This window comes from Pogona vitticeps, chromosome 4 (genome assembly GCF_051106095.1).
Source record: "Pogona vitticeps strain Pit_001003342236 chromosome 4, PviZW2.1, whole genome shotgun sequence".
In the NCBI taxonomy this organism is placed as follows: domain Eukaryota; kingdom Metazoa; phylum Chordata; class Lepidosauria; order Squamata; family Agamidae; genus Pogona; species Pogona vitticeps.
The window spans coordinates 51,176,928-51,197,831 of NC_135786.1; the positions used below are offsets into that span (position 1 = coordinate 51,176,928).

At 40.1% G+C, this 20,904-nt stretch overlaps 1 protein-coding gene across 1 annotated transcript in view; it reads right to left on the minus strand.

The window, feature by feature from the left end:
* Nucleotides 1–19,816, minus strand: part of PRELP (proline and arginine rich end leucine rich repeat protein) — a 34,230-nt gene extending 14,414 nt beyond the window's left edge. Inside the window, exon 1 of the mRNA XM_020796926.3 lies at nucleotides 19,502–19,816. The gene's annotated coding sequence lies outside the window, so the exon portion shown is untranslated. The remainder of the gene's footprint in view (nucleotides 1–19,501) is intronic.
* Between the last annotated feature and the right edge of the window lie 1,088 nt (nucleotides 19,817–20,904).

Here is a 20,904-nt window from a genome sequence, read left to right on the forward strand (position 1 = left end):
TCATGGTTTGCCTTTGATAGAAATACCGTTATTATTATGGATAGCTGATTTTGGAACTGGATGTTTTCCTTACAAATACATTTTGGAATCAGAAGATCCACGTGGCAGACATGTCTCTCTACTGCACAATTTTTGAAACATCTTCAATTTCCCTGGTTAATAAGCATGTGTTCTGTACTAAGTCTGTTGCCAATGCATAGGATTATCAGTACTGTCTCCTCAGTATCTGCTTATGACAAAAACACCTTTTTTTATTGATCCACTATTTTTAACAGCTATATTTCAATCAGGGCCTTCAGCCAGCATGTGGTTGGGATACAGTATTTGCATATTTATAGGTTTTTTCACTACAGTCTCCAGGTTTCTCCTCATAGCATGGACATTTTGGTATTCCATCATGAAAGGTGTGGGGTTTGACTCAAGAAAATATGTTTTTACTTATTTGATTTCTGTATCACCTACTTCTTCTGGGGAGCTCCGACAGAAAATTTTTCTTCTTTTCACATTTTACCCACACAAGGGAGAGGTGAGGTAGGCTAACTTTAGAGAGAAAACGACCACCTAATGACATACAGGGAGCTGTCCAGCTGTCCAGCTGTCTGCAGGTATTTCTAATTTTAGCCTAACACTCTGTTGGTTCCAGTGCATCTTTCCCAGGAAGGAAACAAAGATGAATAAATATGTCTTGGTTTTGCAGCTGGCTGGAAAGACATTTTGAGGGACTCTATGTGCCTCCTGCTTCCTTAGGGGAGAACAGCTACTCTTTCACATTTGAATAAGCACATGCTCTTCTTCCTGAACCATTGGTGTTTTTCTTATTGCTGTTGTTCTTATTGTCATCTTGCTGATGATGATGATTATATCAATCATTATTATTGCTGCTGCTACTTTTATTGTGATTGTATGCTATTTCTTGTATATGGTGCATAAATAAAATCACAATTTAAATTTCAAAATAAATATTGAAAATATAAATCCATTTTTATTTGAATTATGATTTAAATCAATTTTGAAAAACATTTTTATCCACCTTATATTATGCCTTTTTAATTTTTTTCAACCCACAGGAGTATCCAAAAGTTGCACCTCCGTGTTTTCATCACTATGTTCTTTCCTTTCCTTTCACATGTACTTCTCTCCATCCTATGTTCCCATCCCCCATGCACACCTTGAGAATTACAGCAGAGGTTGATTTTGACTGCGTAGCTCAGCATAGCTATCCTCTGCAGCAAAGCTCCTTTCCATTCCAATCCTTGGAGTTCGGATGTTGCACTGCTTTTTGCCAGATCAGAGAGAGCATCAGGCACATAACCACTTTAAATCCTCTTTTTAAACAAGGCTTTAAAAAGGCCCTTATTCTCAAGAGTGTCAGACTTCACACAGAAGAATAAGTGAGCCTTTCAGGGTCACAGCTGTGGAGGGAATGTGAGCAAATTGCAACCCATCCAGCAATGCCCTTGAAAGCTATAAAGGATCTGCAGGTGTTGTAGCAGCTGAGAGGGGTGTCGTGAACTGCTTCATCTCCCTGGAAGACTAATGTTTCTTAACCTTCCATTTAAAAAAAGAAACTGAAAATGACATGTTTATCTATACCTATTTACTGGAGACAAGACTATTTTTTAAGAAATATTTTAGCACTTGAGGGAAATTACTATAACCTCCCATCCTACCCTGAAAAATAAAGGGGCCTCCTTCTGTCCATCTAAACAAATCTCTCTCTCTCTCTCTCTCTATCTATCTATCTATCTCTATCTATCTATCTATCTATCTATCTATCTATCTATCTATCTATCTATCTATCTATCTATCTATCTATATAGTGCAAATGTAAATGTTCATATAGGAATGTTGAGCTGAAAAGTGCAGATATAGAAAGGCACATATAGAAAATGTCTTTACTTCTATACCCTCACTTGCACTCTGAAAATGTACTTAATTTTGGATCAAAATTATTTCATACAGTATTCTTTGAAATATTCAGTGCCATTCTTCTCACAAGACAGTTCTGCTATTTATGTTTATGATTCTTTTCTATTACATTACTTCTACTTGAAGAACACAATCTATAGTTTTCTCAGCATTTACTAAATCTCACTTGTATCCCACTGTTCCCATGCACCATGGGAACTTGAGACAGGATAGACAGCAGCAGCACACACTGCATTCTAAGGGGGACCTTCCTCCCTGCTCCACTAGGCACTGAATAAACCCAGACTTGTTTAGTTTGAGCAGGTGCCCTGCATCCACGCCCTTCATGTCCATTTGTTACTTAAATAAAGGGATTAAGTTCTTCTCTCCGCATTTACTCCAGCTGTCAGGCTTTCTGAAGCATACTGAAGCTCCTATTCAGGCATCACAATAAGTGGCAATTCTTGAAGCATACCAAAACACAGCCCCCATTATATCCAGATTTTTAAAAGAATGTGACACACAGAGAAGGAAGGAGTGTTTTGGACATCTGGGTTTACAACCCCAAATGCAAGACAGTTAGCTCCTCACCAGTGCATTAGAACAATGCAGACGAAACGGCTGCCTCTCTCTCATGTTCGATTGTCTTTGTAACAATCAAATTATACATTCTTAGCAAGGCAGAAGCAACGCCGAGGACCCCCAGTTAAGAATATTCCTGTGCTATGTATCTGGCAAATGATAATGCCCATTGTAGCATCATACAGGAAAGGGACAGTATATTGCCTAGCTTAGCAAGAGTGAGATGAGGTAGGCAAGGTTATTTTCTTGGCTTCTTGGTATCTTCCTACTAAGCGTGGAAAAATCCTGATGGGTGTTGAACCTCTATGGTTTTTTCCACCCCCAGCAAAATAGATGTTTTAACAGCACTGCCACCAAGTGTTTGAACTGAAATCTACATCACTCTTTTTACCTCTGCTGAAAAAAATGCACAAGTGGGGCCTAATTAAGTTGGAAGGCTCAAATAGTGCCAAGGGGCTCTAGAGCCATTAGATGTTCTGCCCGAGTGATTTATTACAGCTTTGGAACACATTCAATGGAAATATTGCTTTGGTGATCTATGTTTAATATGCAAGCTGACTCACAAGACAATGTGCTGCTGGCAAACAGTGTGAAGGCTGCTGTCAGGCTTTCAACTGCATCAGCTAGCAAAATAGGAGTAGGCTTTTCCTTAGGGTAGGAATGAAATAGGTTCAGATCCATGCTCTGTCACATTGTCGATGTTGCCAAGAGCTGATGGAAACCAGTGGTCTCAGCCTTCTTCATCTACCCTCAGTGTTTTGGGCTGCAACTCCAAAAGCCCAAATAATATGACCAGTGGCCAGGTTCTCTGGGAGTTAAAGTCTAAAACATCTGGAGGTCCGTAGGCTGACACCTAGTGGCCTTATACCTTTTGACATATTTATTTATTTATTTATTGCATTTATACCCCACCTATCTAGTCGAACAACCACTCTGGAGCTAAATTGATTTACTTCTCAGTCTTTCTGTTCTGAGTACCATGGGAAATGTAGTCCAGGAGAGTGCACTAGAGCTCATTTGCAGAGCGTTGTACGTACCTCACCAAACTCACAGAATTCCTCAGGATGGAACCAGTTCAACTGGCATCAAACTGATAATACTATATAGGGTGGAAGATACTGTATATTTATAGACTCTATTTGTAACCATGGAGAAATCACTTTGTGTTTCTGTGAAAGCTTGGCCAGCATCTCTTGGTAGAGTCATAGCGTAACTTATCAAGGGTATAGGCATTTTTTGTGTTTACACAATCTTTTTCTTGAATGAGCTGACAATCTAGAGTGATCTAGAGTGCCAATGTGTAGCCTTCCAGAAACTATTGAGCTGCAGTTCTCATCATCCGTCTCTATGTGGGCTAGGGCGGATGGAAGCAACATCTAGAGGATCACAAGATGCCCACCTCTGGGCTAAATAGTTGGGGTTGGAAGATGGAAGGTGTGGGTGGCAAGTGGGAATAAACAAAAATCACAGAATCTATTGAGATGAGTCTGATTATTCAGAAGTCAGTGCTGTCCCAAGTTAGAAATAGGGATGCTTGAGAGTTCCTTTTCATTCACATTTTAAAGACAACAGAGCTCAGAATACAATTTTCATTTGGTTTTGCACTTTTCCGGTTTTATGAAATGAGTATACTATCTTATAATATGTACAATGTACCTATTTTATGATAAATTACATTAAAATGTAATATCAATGATCTGTAGACTGATGCAGAACAAGATGGTAAAAAACATTTGCATTAATACATAGAGAACTGACACTAAACAGAAGAATGAGGCATCGTATAAGAAAACAGAGTGAGCCATCATATAAGAAAACAGAGTGTGCCACCATACTTATTTCGAAAAATAAGTTAAATCAATTCAAGGCTAAAGTTGTTGAGAGCTGAGTGTTTGAATTAGACTTGAACTGAGCTTTGGAACAGAAAATAAGGTCTATGTTTTAACACTTGAAAATAAGACTTTCTTTAAACATTGACCTGCTTAAGCCCCTCAAAGAGAACCTGAGGTTATTAAGCATTCATTATTCTTGTCTCTTTTGCCTCTGGTTTCTACCTTGTCCCAGCCCTGATTTCTTGGATCTAAATTATATGGCTTTCAGGCTTTTATTCTTTATCAACATCTGATTGTTGGTGTTTTATGACATAGCCACCTGACCCTAATTATGAATCTGACTTAGGTTACTTACTTTTATAAGCTTCAGGGTACCATTTGATCAGATGCATGTATGCACATACTCACATATGCACCAACATGGAAATACACACGCACACACACACACACACATACACACACACACCACCACCACCACCACCAACAACAACAACAACAACAACAACCATTGCAAAAGAGAATGAACCAATAATGGACAACAAGAATGATGGCTTATACTCGCTAAGAGCAACACAGTGGGCCAGCAGAAACAAATCATGGAACAGGGATAACAGCCATCTGAACCGTAAATTAGGATGATTAAGCACTGTTCCTTAGCTACTCAGTGCTAATGTAGAAATTCCCACAGTCCATGCCTTAGTCAGTTGTGTGATTGCAGGCTGTGTTTAAAAGTTTGGATATCTGGGGTAAATAAAATATTACCAGAAGTTAAGACCATGAAATCACATTGCATACTCTTGCTTCCTTGGTTATTTCAGCTGAAAATCAGTTCTTAAAGATTATTTAGCAGGATTTACCCTGCTGTCTGCCACAATGGACCCATTTACAAATCCCTGTTACTCTGGTGACAACTGAGACGTGTAGAAATAAGTACATAGAAATGCACAAATAAGTCTTAAGGAATGCTTTGCCATTGCCACCCCACAGTGAGTTTCCATGGCTAAGCAGGGATTTCAATGTATGACTCCTGTCTGTTTGACACTCTGTCCACTATACTACACTGGCTTTCATGATATATATTTAAACAAAGGGGTTTAACAGTTCTTCCCTTGTTGTTGCCTCATACAAATGGGAAAGGGCAATTCCCCTCCCCACAAGTATGATTGAATAAGCAGAATACAATAGGAGCTATGTATGTCTTACATTATATTTTATTTAGCCAAATAAATAATCTGAATTAAAGTTCTGTTGAAATCTGGCAATATACACTGGCTAAAGAAGATGCCTCTTCGAGGATGATGGGTTGGTGTAGAAATCCTGCTCCAACCCATGAGAACAGACTGAGCATGCCCTGAGAATAAAACATTTGTGATTACAACTGCTTAGACAGAGTGGGTAATAAGCTTGCAATTACAAACTGCATTTACGCTAATACCTAGACACGTTTATTATGACAATGGCATTTATGGAATTTAACAGCAAATGACCTCCTTTGAATGAGCTGTTAAGTCAGCAGATAGGCTTCTGCAAGTGAGGAGGATTAGTCTGCAGCCCTGCTGTAAATGCTAAAGGCAATGCAACAGAGCTGTAAGAAAAATTTATATGGCACATGGCTATGGGATGGAATGGAAGGATGAGTACTAGGGTGGCTAGCTTGTGCAGTACATCATCAAAAAAGGTGAAGGGGAAAGGCTCCAGATTTTATGTAACATTAGCATTTGCTAATTTATTAAAAAAAATGCCAAAATGCTATTGCTTCCACAGAAACACAATACATCTTATTATCTGAGTGAAGGCTGTGACCAGGTGATTTGTATTCATGGTTGTTCTGGGTTTTTCGGGCTCTTTGGCCGTGTTCTGAAGGTTGTTCTTCCTGACGTTTTGCCAGTCTCTGTGGCCGGCATCTTCAGAGGACAGCACTCTGTACTCTGGTTGCTATCCTCTGGTTACAAAGCACAGGTTGCTGTCCTCTGAAGATGCCGGCCACAGAGACTGGCGAAATGTCAGGAAGAACAACCTTCAGAACACAGCCAAAGAGCCCGAAAAACCCAGAACAACCATTAGATCCCGGCCGTGAAAGCCTTCGCGAATATATTGATTTGTATTCCCTGCTCCAACTGCTGCTCAACCAATCATTGCTGACAGGCAAATTCAAGGCCCCTGCTTGCTATTGTTATGATTCATTTTCGAAGCAGACCCAGACTGGAAAAATAGTAAACAGTCAACTGGTCTCTGTAAAACAGCACATTATACAGCCACAGAACTCTTGTAAGGAAATTGGACGGGGGTTTTCTTTGATAGTGATAAATTTTTGAACCAGAGATTTCATTGATCTTGACACTATAGTGTTGGGTGCTTTCTTCCTTGTTGCAATAACACAAGGCAAAATAGTTTGCTAGGAGGTCTGGAAGCTTTCCATTCATCACCACACTTAATGTGTTACTCTCTTTGCAATTGTAGTTACTTGTACGGGTAACAATGGTATAACAACATTACATTTCAAAATTAACGCAAGTAGTATTAAAGTAATGATGCTGGTATAATGAATGAAACAAGTAAAGTAATGTGCCACAAGTTGCTGTGGCAATTTCAATAAGGCAAGAAAAGTGGGCAAGCTCTGCTCTTCTGCCCTAGTTTGGTAACGAACCTGGCTCCTTGAGAGTCTCATCTGAAGGTGACATATTGATGGTTCTGCTGTAAACGACTGTGGTTCATTGTATATTTGCTTTCAACAAAGTTTTCATTTTCTTGTAGTTCACTGATATGTAAGCCACATCATGCATTGGAAACTGGCATACAAATAATTGTAAAATTACTAAACATACAGTATTTTTATGATTAGATGCAAAATGTCTGCAGTGTGTATGTGCTTGTGCACAAATGTGTGTGTTCTAGTGAAAGATGTAAATTGCGACCTTGTTCATTCTTGCATACAAAATAAAAAAGAACAGAAAGTTATCTTCGCAAGATGAGAAGATTGAGATGTTGTTGTTGTTCTTGTTTTTATGAATGGTGGTGGTCTTGGGTAGAATTTGTACAACTACAAATGCCTTGTTTTTGTGTAGTCCCTTAGAAAGCAGATATATTAAATAGTCTGCTGTCATCTTTGTGAACAATAAGCTTGCTCTTTGGTGCTTGCTGTCTGAGCATGATTAAGGTAAGAAAAGAAAACAATGGGTGTGGTTACATTATAGCAATACTTGAGAATATGTGTTGATGTAAATGAAATCAGGTTAAATAGACTCTGAGTCATGTGGCAGTCATGTGGTATTTGAAACATAGTGTGCGTTCTCTTGGAACAAACTTTAATCCAGGATTTAAAAAGTTTTTTTTTCTGTGTGCTGTACCAATGTCAGTGACCATACTCACAATTTTAATCACATTTATTTACAACTTTTTTCATAATACAGCATAACCATGTGCAATGCTAGACATATTTCATGTCAATTGTGAAACTGCAACAGGGAGAGAAACAAAGCATTTGGGGGAATCTCCTATACAGGCTTTCTGAGTTTACTGACAATAAAGAAGGCATTGACAGGATTTCTTCTCATCTGTAGTTACTATGTGTCTTCTATGATACAGTGTTCAAAACCTCAAAATATACAAAGATCTGGTGCCATAAGGTATCATTCTTTGGAATCCTACTTACTTCTACCTCTCCTGACCCCAAAAGGACACAATTGCTTGTTCAAGCCTAGTCCCATTTTGCTGTTACCGACAGTATACAGGCCATGGCCACCATCCTCTATAATTTGTGGGTTATAGTTTCAAACCATCTGGAAGTTTCCCAAAATTTGGCTCTGTATATTCAAACGTGGCTTGTTTTTCTATGGAGCATTTTGCACCTCAAAATGATTCCCTCCAGAGTCGTCTAGTTCAGTATATTTAATTTCTTCCAGCAAATAGCTGGAAGTCCAGCTGCCAGTGATATCATGGACACAGCCACCTAGCCAGTCAGCCACTAAAAGACAACTTCTGCCTGTTAACAAACATCGCTGTCAAGGTCCTGTTTGGTCTGTGGTGGGGAAATGTCAACAGCTTTAAGCCAACAAGCAAACACTGAGAACCAACAATGGACAGAGAATGTAAAAAGGATCTGTTCGAAAATCTTTCAGGAAATGGCAAGATCTGTTTGCAAACACTCCTGTTAGAGTGCATATTTTCCGATGCCAGCAGATCAGAACTTAGAAAAGTTACATTTTTGGACTAGCTCCCAGAATCCCCTAGTCAATACGGTTGTTCAAACAGTTCAGCAGTCAATGTCTGGACAAGATGATTGGGTCTTGCCCTCACGTTCCATTTAGTAACATCTTTGTATTCACAATCTGACAACATTATGAATTTTGGCAACGTTTTTTTTTTTTAAAAAAAGGTGAAACAAAATGGAATAAAACAATCTCCCCATATCTACTTTTTAAAAAAATGCCTGAATGAAAACCATGGAGGGAGAGATGTTCTTTGACAAGGAATAGGGAACAGATAGCCACATTTTGAGGGTGGGGGCTGTAATGATTCTGTACAGTGGAAGGCCAACAGGTCTGTATAGCACTCCCATCAAGGGAAACACAAACTACTGTACTTACTGAGGTAGCTAGGTGGAACACTGATTAGCAATTGTGCTTTGCCTCCCTTTTAAACTGTGCAAATAGCTTGTCAGAAAGCATTGCTTGACTCTGGCAATATATGAACAAGGAATGGATAACCAGAACTAAGTGTAAAGGTTTTGACTTGACTAGGTTTCATGCTGTCTTCTTGCAGAGATTCTATCCTTTCATTAACTGTTGAAACATTTCCACATCATTGCTATGTATAGCCGTATCCTGGCTGCGCAAGTGTTGAGAAGAGCTTGGACATGCTACTTTTGTTTTAGACTAAAACTTCCAGAATGGAAAGATTCTGGGATGACAATCCAGCAATATCGTTTTCCAGACTCTAATGCAGCTTCAGTTTAGAAATTATTGTCAGCTTCAGTTTAGAAACTATTGTCAGACAATAATACTCCTCTTTCATGCACACACAGTTTACACACAGAAGCAAAATCACCTCTCCAATGCTGGAGAAGAGACTAGGGCAAAGGATGGTGGGAAATTATACCACAGGGTTGGCATTTTGTACCAGTGGAAAGCTTGGCTGCCTTTGGCTTATTTGAGCTAAGTCAACTCAACACATTCCTGGGCATGTAAGTAACTGACTCTTTCCATAAAGAGCATTGGTGCCTTTATTATTTATTGCCCTTCATTTGCTGGCATATGCTTCCTTCTAACTCTAGAACTCTTTGTTTTCTGCTGTGTCTAATCAATGATATAACATTTGGGGCAAATACTGACTGCAGCACAAAAATAGTTGACTCAGCACAGACACAGAAGAAGCTCCCTCTGACAATGTGTAAAGGGGAAGAAGAAAAGGAAAGATAGTGACCATCACCAAGATAAATTTCCTCATAATGACTTTAGTCCAATGGTACACTGGAGCCAGGGCTCCCAGCATCAAAACATCAAGACCTTTTGACTAACAGGGACATGTCAGTTGCCACTTCCCTCTGAGTTCTCTGTTTTCTTTGTAACTTAATTATTACACCAGTCAGACAGAAAATCACTTTAAAAAAATCAGCACTATGGAATGGGTTCCTGGTAGAGCTGTGCCTGTCCCCCTCCCTGCCTTTAAGAGGATGCTCAAGACAAGACTGTTTACAGAAGCCTTTAATTACATCCTCCTTTAATTTATGTAATATTTATGCTACCTGTTCTGTTATTGTCTTAGTTTTTTTTAAAAAAAGCTTAGATATATTGAGTATATCCGATCAATTTGATAATTATTGTTATTTTATTTTGATTGTTTTTATTATATTTTATTGTTTGTATTCCTTTGGTTTGTAAATTACCCAGGATAGTGTCTCATAGGATGATAGATAGATAGATAGATAGATAGATAGATAGATAGATAGATAGATAGATAGATAGATAGATAGATAGATAGATAGATAGATAGATAGATAGATAGATAGATAGATAGATAGAGAGAGAGAGAGAGAGGGGGGGGGGGGGGCGGGGCGGGCGGGCGGAATGGATACTGAATGGATAATTAAGACCATTACTTTTTCAAAAGACCTGAACCTGGGGGAGATGAACATTGCTAGGACTGGTTTCTTGTTATGCATAGACACAGCTACTAGTATTTTCCAGCTTTCCTTGGGGACTTCCATGGTGATACACGCACTTCCATACTGCCACTTTACCACAGCTGCATTATTCTACTTGTACTGTTTTAAGTACCACCATATTCTCATTCTAACTTCCCTCTGTTTCTTCCACTAAACTTTATCACAGATACTAAAGAAATGAAGCAGTAGGTCAAGTCACAGTTTGTAAAAGGTACTTTTCTAGACTACAGCTTTCATTATCCCTTGGCATATGCAGCCAATGGCTAAACTCTGATTAAGTAAGCTGTTTCATAAGAGAGGAACATTTCACATTGTGAAGAGGGGAACCAACCATTGGATACAAATGTGACCTTAGCTCCTGATAGAAGCAAGTCATTAAAAAAAGCTGCCACTCTATTTTGAATAAGCTTACAAAAACTAGCCTGTATTGCATACGACTGCTTATTCACGTTCCAAAACTTTCTCCCTCTTATCTGGGAGTTTTTAGGAAGTGACAAAATCATGGAGGAACATTAGAGAGCCTCTTAATGAAATCCTTAAGCTTCACCTCTTGATTGTCTACTGAACCACATAAAATAGTAGCTCAGTGCCTGCAACAAATGGCAGTCCATGTTGAGCAAAGGATGGATCTCTATCAGTGTACCATATAATTTAAGGGATAAATTGCCACCTTCTTTTGCACAGTGAAGGCATCACTAGAGCACAGATAGGTTGCACTTGTTAACCAAGAATATTCCAGAGGACCCTACTAAAAAGAGATGCTGAAATTCCTTTTCTCTTACTCTTGCTCTTTCATAGCATGGACAAACCTTGGTAAGACTTATTGGGAGCATGTCCATTCACCATATTTCTGAAGATCCAGCTGAAAATGTTTTATTTTGAACAATTTAAAGGATGGGAATAGAATGGGATTGTGGGATGGAGTTGATACAGCATGGCAGAAGGGATAGATGCAGAATTATTTATTTTGTCATCTGTGTCACAGTCTGGCTGATTCGATGCCATTATTCAATGTGATAGACTTTTGGGTGTTAGAGGAGAAGTGATTCAATTTTGAACTGACTGAATGAAGTGCAGAGGGACTTTGGGACATTAGTTAACCAGTTGCTGTTGAAGAGCTACAGGTGTCTTGCCTTCAATCAATCAGAATAGATTAGCCCATGATCCTGTGGACATAGATACTACCTCATAGGAGCAGTGTAGGCCAACAAAAACTGACATGTTTTTATGTCTACACTTCCTGACTTTGTATGACCAAGTCACTGATCAGAAACATAGAAAGAGTAGGGACAGAACTGCAGGACACTGCATATAAAAAGAGGAATTTATTTCCTTCCTTCCTTCAAGACACTAAGTGATGAAATGGACAGAACATGCTGGAAGTCTAAGGGTCAGAAAAGATAATATGCTTATTTAATATTAAAATAAAAATAATATTTAAATGTGGCACTCAAGTGATGAAAGACGGTCCTAGCAGATGCTTTTCTTTACCTTTTGATGAATTCCAGTGTGTTTATTTTTTGATTGGGCATCTGAATGTAAACACAGGTTTAATGTGGAAAGTCTAATCACTCAGACATGCAAACATGCTAACAGGAAGAAATATGCAATTCCCTGAATATTTAGTTTAACCACATTCCTGCTTAATTCTGAACTGTTTGGAGAGACAAATAATTCCCTTTTCCGGACAAATTCACCATCAATCAAATGAGCTCCCCAGGGCTGCATGCTAAGTCCCTTCCTCTATTCCCTGTACACACATGATTGCACCCCACTATATAACACCAATGCAATTATTAAATTTGCAGATGATACGACAGTGGTGGGACTCATAAATAAGAACAATGAGTCTGCTTATAGAAAGGAAGTACAAAGATTGATACTATGGTGTAAAGAAAATCATCTCACACTTAACATCAAAAAAACTAAAGAACTCATAATTGATTTTAGGAGGAAGAGAAATGTACATTTACCACTGTACATAAACGGTGAGGAAGTGGAGAGAGTTGGTAGTTTTAAATTTCTGGGTACTTACATCTCAGAGGACCTCTCATGGACTATAAATGCCAACATGCTAATAAAGAAGGCACAGAAGAGGCTGTATTTCCTGAGAATGCTCGGGAAGTTAAATTTATCACAGCATTTACTTCTGTCCTACTATCGTAGCACCATTGAGAGTGTCCTAACTTATGGCATTCTGGCATGGTTTGGGAGTAGCTCTGTAGCAGACAAAAAAGCTCTACAGAGAACCATTAAAATTGCCCAGAATATCATCGGGCTCCAGCTACCAACCCTGGATGACATCTTCACATCCCGCTGTCTGAGGAAGTCACACAGCATCCTGAGAGACTCTTCCCATCCTGCTTATAACTTTTTTGAACTGTTACCGTCTGGCAGAAGATATAGAACAATGAAGACTCTGACCACACGTTTTCTAAATAGTTTTTATCCTAGAGCTATAATTGCAATTAATAATGAGCTTAAAGACCACCAGTAGTGAATCATTAGTTGGACTGTGTTACTTGGCCTGAGGTGTAGATGTTTGTATTTTTAGTGGGGAATTTTTTAGTGGGTGGGGAGTGTTTGGGGAATGTTATGTGTGTGCATGTGTCTGGTCTCTGGGTGTCTGTGAATTTCGTTGTATGGGTATACTGTGTGTATACTTACAATGACAATAAATTATATTATTTTATTATATTATTTTTATTTATTATTTTTATGAGTATCTTAACTCATTTTCTCATGAAATTGTGATTAGAAATGAGATATAAACAATAATCTAACAAGAATATTATTAATGAAATATCACCCTGTACCATAATTTGAACATATGCTCATAAAATGGCTAGCATTTGTGTGAATGATAGATTTATACTCTGTTACTGTTTAATAAAATGGATATACTCTAAAGATGGGGACAAATAAAAATTGGTGATTCATTTTGATCCATTATTTGTCAAGGTTAACTGATCAACAAATATGAATATACGGATATTCTTTGATGAATCAATGAATTGATCTGTCTGCAATTTAAATGGCTATAACACTGGCTCCCAATCACCTAGAGATACAGAATTTGCAGAGAAGCTTCCTCAGATGCTTTTCTACAACTTCTGAAAGTTTGGTGAACATTGGATCATGGAACCCCAAGTTATATAATCACAAAGAGGACCCCCAGGAAAGCTCCCCCCAAGTACTTAGAGACTCCAGAATCACAACAGAGCTTCCTATGTCTTTCTGCAACACACAGGCCAACTTTGGTGAAGATTGGATATCGGAATTCTGAGTTATTCACCCACAAATTGGATCCCCCCCAGGAGAGTTTATCACACAGCACAGAAGCCCGTTCTGCCTACCAGCTGCTGATCAAATGATCAAAAGCCAAAATGCAGCCATGCCCCCACACACAGCCAGCCATCACAACAGCCTATCCCCACGCCCCCTTCCTTTCCCTACCTTAGCCTCCACCCCACTTCCATCAACACCCCTTACTTTAATAGCTGCTGTCGAGGTCTCCATCAGGTCTTCACAGCCATGGCATGTAAAAAGGGAGACTGGCTGCCTTTTGCAAAGATGGCAGCTGTGGCTTTCCTTTAGGGTAGGAAAGCTGCAGCTGCCATCTTTGCAAAGGGCAGCCTGGATTAAGGCAGGCTAAGGGAATCCAGGCTGCCCTTTGCAAAGATGGCAGCTGCAGCTTCCCTACCCTAAATGAAGCTGCATCTGCCATTTTTGCAAAGAGCAGCCACTCTCCCTTTTTACATGTGTGGCTCCAAGGTCAGAAGACCTCAGCAGCAGCTATTAAGGTAAGAAGGTGTCAGTGGGACGGGGTGGCGCGGGGCCTAAGATAGGGAAAGGAAGGGGGTGGTGGGGTAGGCTGTGGTATTGGGTGGCTGTGTGGGGTGGTGGCTGCCATTCTGCCGCCAGTAGGCAGAATGGTGTTTGTTATTTCATTTTTTTCTCTTTGTTTTCATACAAAGGATGAATAAAAATGGGTAATTATTCATCCCTTCATATTCATGGGGGTCTCTGGATATGGATTGGCAAATATTTAACAAATCAGCTATATTCGTCAGAAAAAGCGAACCATTTTTATATTCATCCCCATCTCTAATATACTCCTTACCTATAATCCCCTGTATCTTGCCCAGCAGTATGAAAAGGCATTTCCAGAGAAGATTAAAAATTTACAATGTTTCTTAAAATGCTTTTATTAGTTTGGAGCATATTCTGAGACATAATCTGCTGGACCTATCTGTGCTCAGTTTGTGAAGGGAATTCTAATCAGTTCTAAACAATGTGAGAATATGCACCAGAATACACTGGAAGTGTACACAATTCAGACTTTCCTTCTCTGTCTTAAACCCATATTAGTGTAATGTCTTTTTTAGCCCAACCAAAGAGAAGTGGAAACACACTATCTAATTTATTTATTAATTCTTTATAATATTTCTATACTACTTATCTCCTCAAGAGGACGTAAAGCTTCTTGAGCCTCTCTGAGAAGTTGGAGGGCAAAGAGAATTACCAAGTCACATTCTTCTAGTTGGTATGTCCTCTTCTCAGTTTGACAGTAAAGGGGACCTATCTCTTCAGTCTTCCCACCCTCAAGTCCATTGCTGACAAGAAAAAGAAAACAGCAGTAGGCTGTGTTCTCTTTCCTTTTTTGGCAGCTGCATAGCTAGTTACATCATTTTGAATTCTGTACTGTATTAAAATCATATGACGTGCAGTTCCATTGGACAGGCAAGACAATGTATAAGAAACAAACTTAACCACAAAGCAAGAGAAACAGTGTGGGATGTATACTAGTTGCAGTTATCCTGTGTGTTGCCCTTGATAGGTGAACACTTATTCTAAATCTCATTTATTTCAGTGGGGTTTACTTACATCCAGTGTGTTTGAATTGCATAGAGCTGGCTGGATAACTTGGTGGCTTAGGTATCTGGCTGCAGAGCCAGAGTTCGGAAGTTTGATTCCCCATAATCATCATTATCTTAGAACTGCAGAGCTGGAAGGGACCCTATGGATTATTGAGTCCAACTCAGCCAAGTAAGCACAGTGGGGAATTGAACTCCCAACCTCTGGCAGCACAGCCAGCTGCCTAAACCACTGTTCAATTGTAACTCTAAACACCAATTTACATGTGATTTTGGAAATATTTGTGTATAAAGGAATAGTTGTGGAGTTGGCATACATAATTTCATCCTCAAAAGTGTTTTTTGTATTGATTGGGCAGAGCTTGGAAATGTGACCATTTTGGATGACAACTTCCAGAACACCCCTTCCGCATTAGAGATTTTTGACAATCCACAAAAGTAACTTTTCCAAGCTCCGAGGTTCTTCATTCAATCACCCCAGATTCTAGACTCTTGCCCTAACATTCAGGCCTAGACTGTTTTCATACCTTTTTTTTTTTGTCTTCTAGTGTTTATGTGAGTCATATTCCTTCAGCCTATGATAAAAACTTTCAAAATTTGGAGAGAGAAGAGGGAGAAAAGAGGGGGGGGGGGACACACCCAGCCATCGCCATAAACCAAAACTGCTGTGGAGAGCCAAAGTAAAGCTTGCAGATTCCACATACTTGCCTAGGATGTATAATCAATCCTCACATGAAGAATGTGACACATTTTAGTGAGCGGTTTTTCGTGTTTCTCCCTGACAGATGAATGAGCTGTCCCTGCACTATTCTGCTGATCTCCCCATCTCTTGGCAGCTGTAAAACAGCCCGCAGAGACTGCACCTGGACTCAGTGGCCGCAGTGAGATTTTTGTCCTTAGTAAAATTGCCCCACCCAAGTTCTTCCTCTGGTGTTGTGAAAAGATGTTAAAAGGTAGAGAAAAAGTACTGCAGACCACGTCTCTCCTCAGTCTCTAGAGAGACTGAAAAATCAAGCAAGAGAGTGTTCGCACTGGGCTGGGGCCATTGTACTATGAATTTATCCCAATTATTTGAGACTGCTACAGGCTTTCCCCCTCTCCCGCCTGCAGGGAAGGTTTATGCATCCAGATGGGGTGTGTCCTCTACAAAAAGCATCTGGAATCAACTGCTAGCTAATGCCTATGAAATTGCAACACAGGGGGAGGGAGGACTTTGCTGAAGGCTTGTGCTCTTTTTCATCCCTGAAGGCTCACTTTATGTCTCCAGCTGCCTAAGTCTATATTTCAAAAGCAGCACAATAAAATGCAAACCTCATGCATTCATTTGGCATACAGAGGATCCCCAGCCACAGTGCACAACTGCAGTGAGGGGAAAAAAAGCCTCTTTTGTACTCTTTTTGTACTCATTTGTTCAGAATGAACTGTGAAGCAGTGATATTTCATAACAACCAGACCTTCAGTGGGTCCTAGTATTGACTCCCCTGGAAATGTCTTTCTAGATGGGAATTTTCTGCTGTGTTGGGATGGTAACACTTGTAACACTAGACGTGCAGGAAATGTCTTGAGAGAGAGAGAGAGAGAAAATTAAAGTTACTTTTTACTCTTAGGACCTGTGCTGAAACCCTGTTGTACAGCCTCCCAAGACAGCTTATAGAGGTGCATTTCAGACAGTGGCAATGGGGAAATGGATTCCCTAAATCACCTTTCACCAACCTGCTGTGTTTGTGGCATATAGTATTGCAAACCCCATCATCCTCTGTCAGTTTGGATGACTGGGAATGCTCAGAGTTGTATTATACACATGACAAGAATGTTAGGTAAGGCTGATCCAGAATCAAAACTGCCTAATTTATCTAGAGGGATACAAAGGCAGAGCCCTGCACAACTGTACAGTGCTCAGACGAAAGCACTTCATTGTTTCAGCAGCCTCACAACAACCTTCTAAGACGGATCAGTGCCTCAAGCTGAGAAAATATTACCATGTTTGTGATTGATATGATTTGCAGTATAGCTCAACATTAATAGCCAGAATTGCATAGCACCGATTTCAAGCAAATTTGTTTTCTTTGTGTGCATAGAGGGAGGTGAAAACACCCACACCCAAACACATGGATTTGCAGGCTACCGTTTCCTCAGTAAGATGCCTCCCCTGTAGTGTAGGCATCTTACTGTTACTATGGTCTTTGGAATGTTCTCTGTCAGTCACAAGGAACAGACATGCTTTCCAAAACTCAAGCATCAGTTCCTGCATTTCTGATTGAGTTGCACTGTTCTTAATTCAGCCCTGCTGCCTGAGCTTCCCCCTCCCTTCCTCCTTCAGTTTTAAGTGCCTGCATAACTTTTTCTCGTCGTTGCTCCTCCTATATGAATATCTTCTGTTCTCCATTCTTTTTCATGGAAAGACTCCGGACCTCTCTTCTGTATATTTAATCTCTGTTCAAATCACATGAGCTGGAATCTATTCCAGCATGAAGGGTGATGTAAAAAAATGCACATGGTTCTTGAAGACAGTTTTTCACCCAGCAAGCACATGATGCACAAGCCTGCCAAGAATGGAGGTGCTGATTAGGGAAAGCATTCCAAGGAGTGCCCCCATAAATTGACTTCAGTGTAGTTTCCCTGAATCACAACAAATGATAGATAATGGTGAGCTGTTGCTTTGTGAGCATAGGAGACAGCACACACCCACACCCACATTTGGAAATCTTTGGGACTCAGTAGATCTATGTCTGAGTTCAAAAGAAGTATATATTGGCAGTGTAGATCCTATAAGCTCTTTCTTCTGGGTCTATGAATTAACATGTGAAGTACTTGCTCTCTCCTCATACTCTCATCTCCACAGGAAAGGATAATTAGGAAGAGATAGCATAATTAAGGAGATGAAACTGGCTACCAGACAGATCTTCTTCACCACAACAGAAACTGATCTGTCCTGTGAAATGCATGTTTCTGTGTTTTGAATCCTGAAGTGTGTCACCTAGCAAATCTTGAATGCAATATAATTCATGTATCTGAAGTCCAATCACAAAAATCTTACGAACCTGGATCTTTTAACCTTGGACCATACTCCACTGAACTCAGTGGGATTTACTTCTAATTAGCCCTTTGTACAATTACAATTGCACTGTATAATTGTCTTGTACTTAGATGGGGAATTGGCAGTGAAGCAGGAGACGGTGCATGACTGCTTTTCAGTATAAACTGTCCTCGAGGGTACAATTCATTAAAATCACAAAGATAGGCTTCCAAATTTGTATATTAATATTAGCGTGTAATAGTATGATCCTCCTCGTGAAGCAAGCTGGATTTAGTTAAGAGACACTTATTTTTGGAACTTTAGCCTAAGCGTTCTCCACTTTGAGTGTATATAAAAGGTTTGGCTGATGCAAGGGGGGAGGATTCTGGGGTGCTTAATTTTTCCCTCCCCAAATTTGGCTGTTTGAGACAACAGGGAAACCAGTGCACTCTTTCATTTTGCCCTCAACAACTCCACCTCCCAGAACAGATATGAATTTTTATTTTTCCCCTCCACTGGATAATAAACATCACAACATTTTTCTCACATGGAATAGCATCTTTGATATTAACTACTCAGGGAGAAATTCTTTCCCACCCCAAAACTGTTTACAATTCTGACATGAAAGAACAAGTAAATATTTTACAAACAGTTCAAGTGGAATAAACAGATGCTTCTCTCTCTCTCTCTCTCTCTCTTTCTCTCTCTCTCTTTCTCTTTTCCCCTCTTTCTCTGGGTAGAGCCACACCCTCTCTGCCAAAATTCTCTTTGTGTCTCTTCACTGAATCATTCGTACTGAAGGTGAGACTTCTGAAATGCTCGTCTTGGTCCTCTGTGTGTGGGTTGTCAGCATCAGAGATGCATGGGGCTGGAAGCCATTTCAGCATGTTAACCACTACTGTCACAGGCAACCCATCCCACTCCACCCCACCCCCAGGTTGACAGAACTCACGTGGCCAGGTGACCTAAAAGCAACTTTGGAAAAACCAGATATCAAATCTCTGTTGATTAGTGCCAGGAGAGAAAGGAAGCCGTTAGAAAATGATCCCCTCTGAAAAGCTGCATCCTTGCCTGTTGAGTTAAGTGAGGCCATTCCGAAATAGGACACTTGTCCAGGGCTTACCTGTTGCCCCCTGCCCTTCCTCCTGCCTGTGTATTTTAACTCCCAGGACTCTTCCTCCTCTTCCTCTCCTTCCTCCTCCTCTTCACTCCAGTCCAGGTCAGATACAAATGAACCTCCTCCAAGCCCTGTGTGTTTTTCTCTGGTTCCGTTCTGCAAGAGATTCTCTCAGGGAGGGTGGGAGGGTGGGTGTGAGGGAGGGAAGGAGGAGAAAGTCACAACAATAACGTCTTTCTCTGGCAGCCAAACTCCTCAGCATTTAATCCACACTCATGTACTCCTGCCTGCCTGCCTGCAGAAAGACTCATGTGTAATAACGTTTCCTTCTGCTGGGGCAACAGAGAGCTGCCTGCCAGTGTTATTAAACAAATCACTGAAACTTTCACTCTCTATAAGCGTGATGTCCTTTCTTAACTTTACATCAGTAGGTTGTGCTTTGAAAGCAGTAGGAAGGAAGCATTAGCCAGGATCTGTTGGCAATAAAGAATCCTGTGTTTTCAATGAACAGCAGTAGTGCATATATGTCATAATAAATGTCTAGATCTTCCTGTTTTGTGACTATTATTCATACTGACAATGTCAGGATTTGCCTGCTGGGCTGTGAAAAGCCACCCCCTCCTCTCCTCCAGGGATTTTGTCAGCTTAAGGGTCAAAGGCTGTGTCAGGAGCTGACTGTCACTTAATACTGCTAGACAAAAGCATTAGGGCCTGGGGCAGGGGTGGGTTTGTTATCTGTGCTGGCTTGTCAGATCTCCGCCTTTGATCCAAAGAAAGAACCAATCACAGCCAGGTGCAAAACACATACACATGATCAGAATTAAAGAAGAGAATGTCTCTTACCACATCCTGAGTTTAGGAATTCATTCTGAGTATCAAAAGTGAGCTGAGTCCCTAGTCCTTTCACAAAGAAACTCATAACCTAGTTACCCCTAGCAGTTGCCATTTCGGCAGTATAATTCAGATGTTCTTGTTCTTGTTATAAAAAAAAAGGAATCAGAAACCTCCCGTGATCTGCTTCAAATCACACAGAAATCCATCAGAAAACCCTAGCATTCCCTTTATTCACCCCTGGCTAGATAAACTATAATATAATAGACCACTAAGACAAAAACAAGAAGAGAAACAAAACCTTCCAAGCATAAGCTGAGTCAGAGTTACTTTGAAAGAAGTATGAATATTATGACCTGCCAATGCCATCCCAAAATCTGAACAGCTGTTACTTGGAAGATGGAGCAGCCTGGTTTTCTGCTGCATTACAGAATACGACCCAACCCATGGGTTCAAATGCCAAGAAAGGCAAATCCATATAAGCATTAAGAAGAAGAACTTTGTGATAGCAAACCTTTCAGCAGTGAAAAGGACTACAATAGAAAGTGGTAGACTCACATTTCTGGGTGATTTTAAAT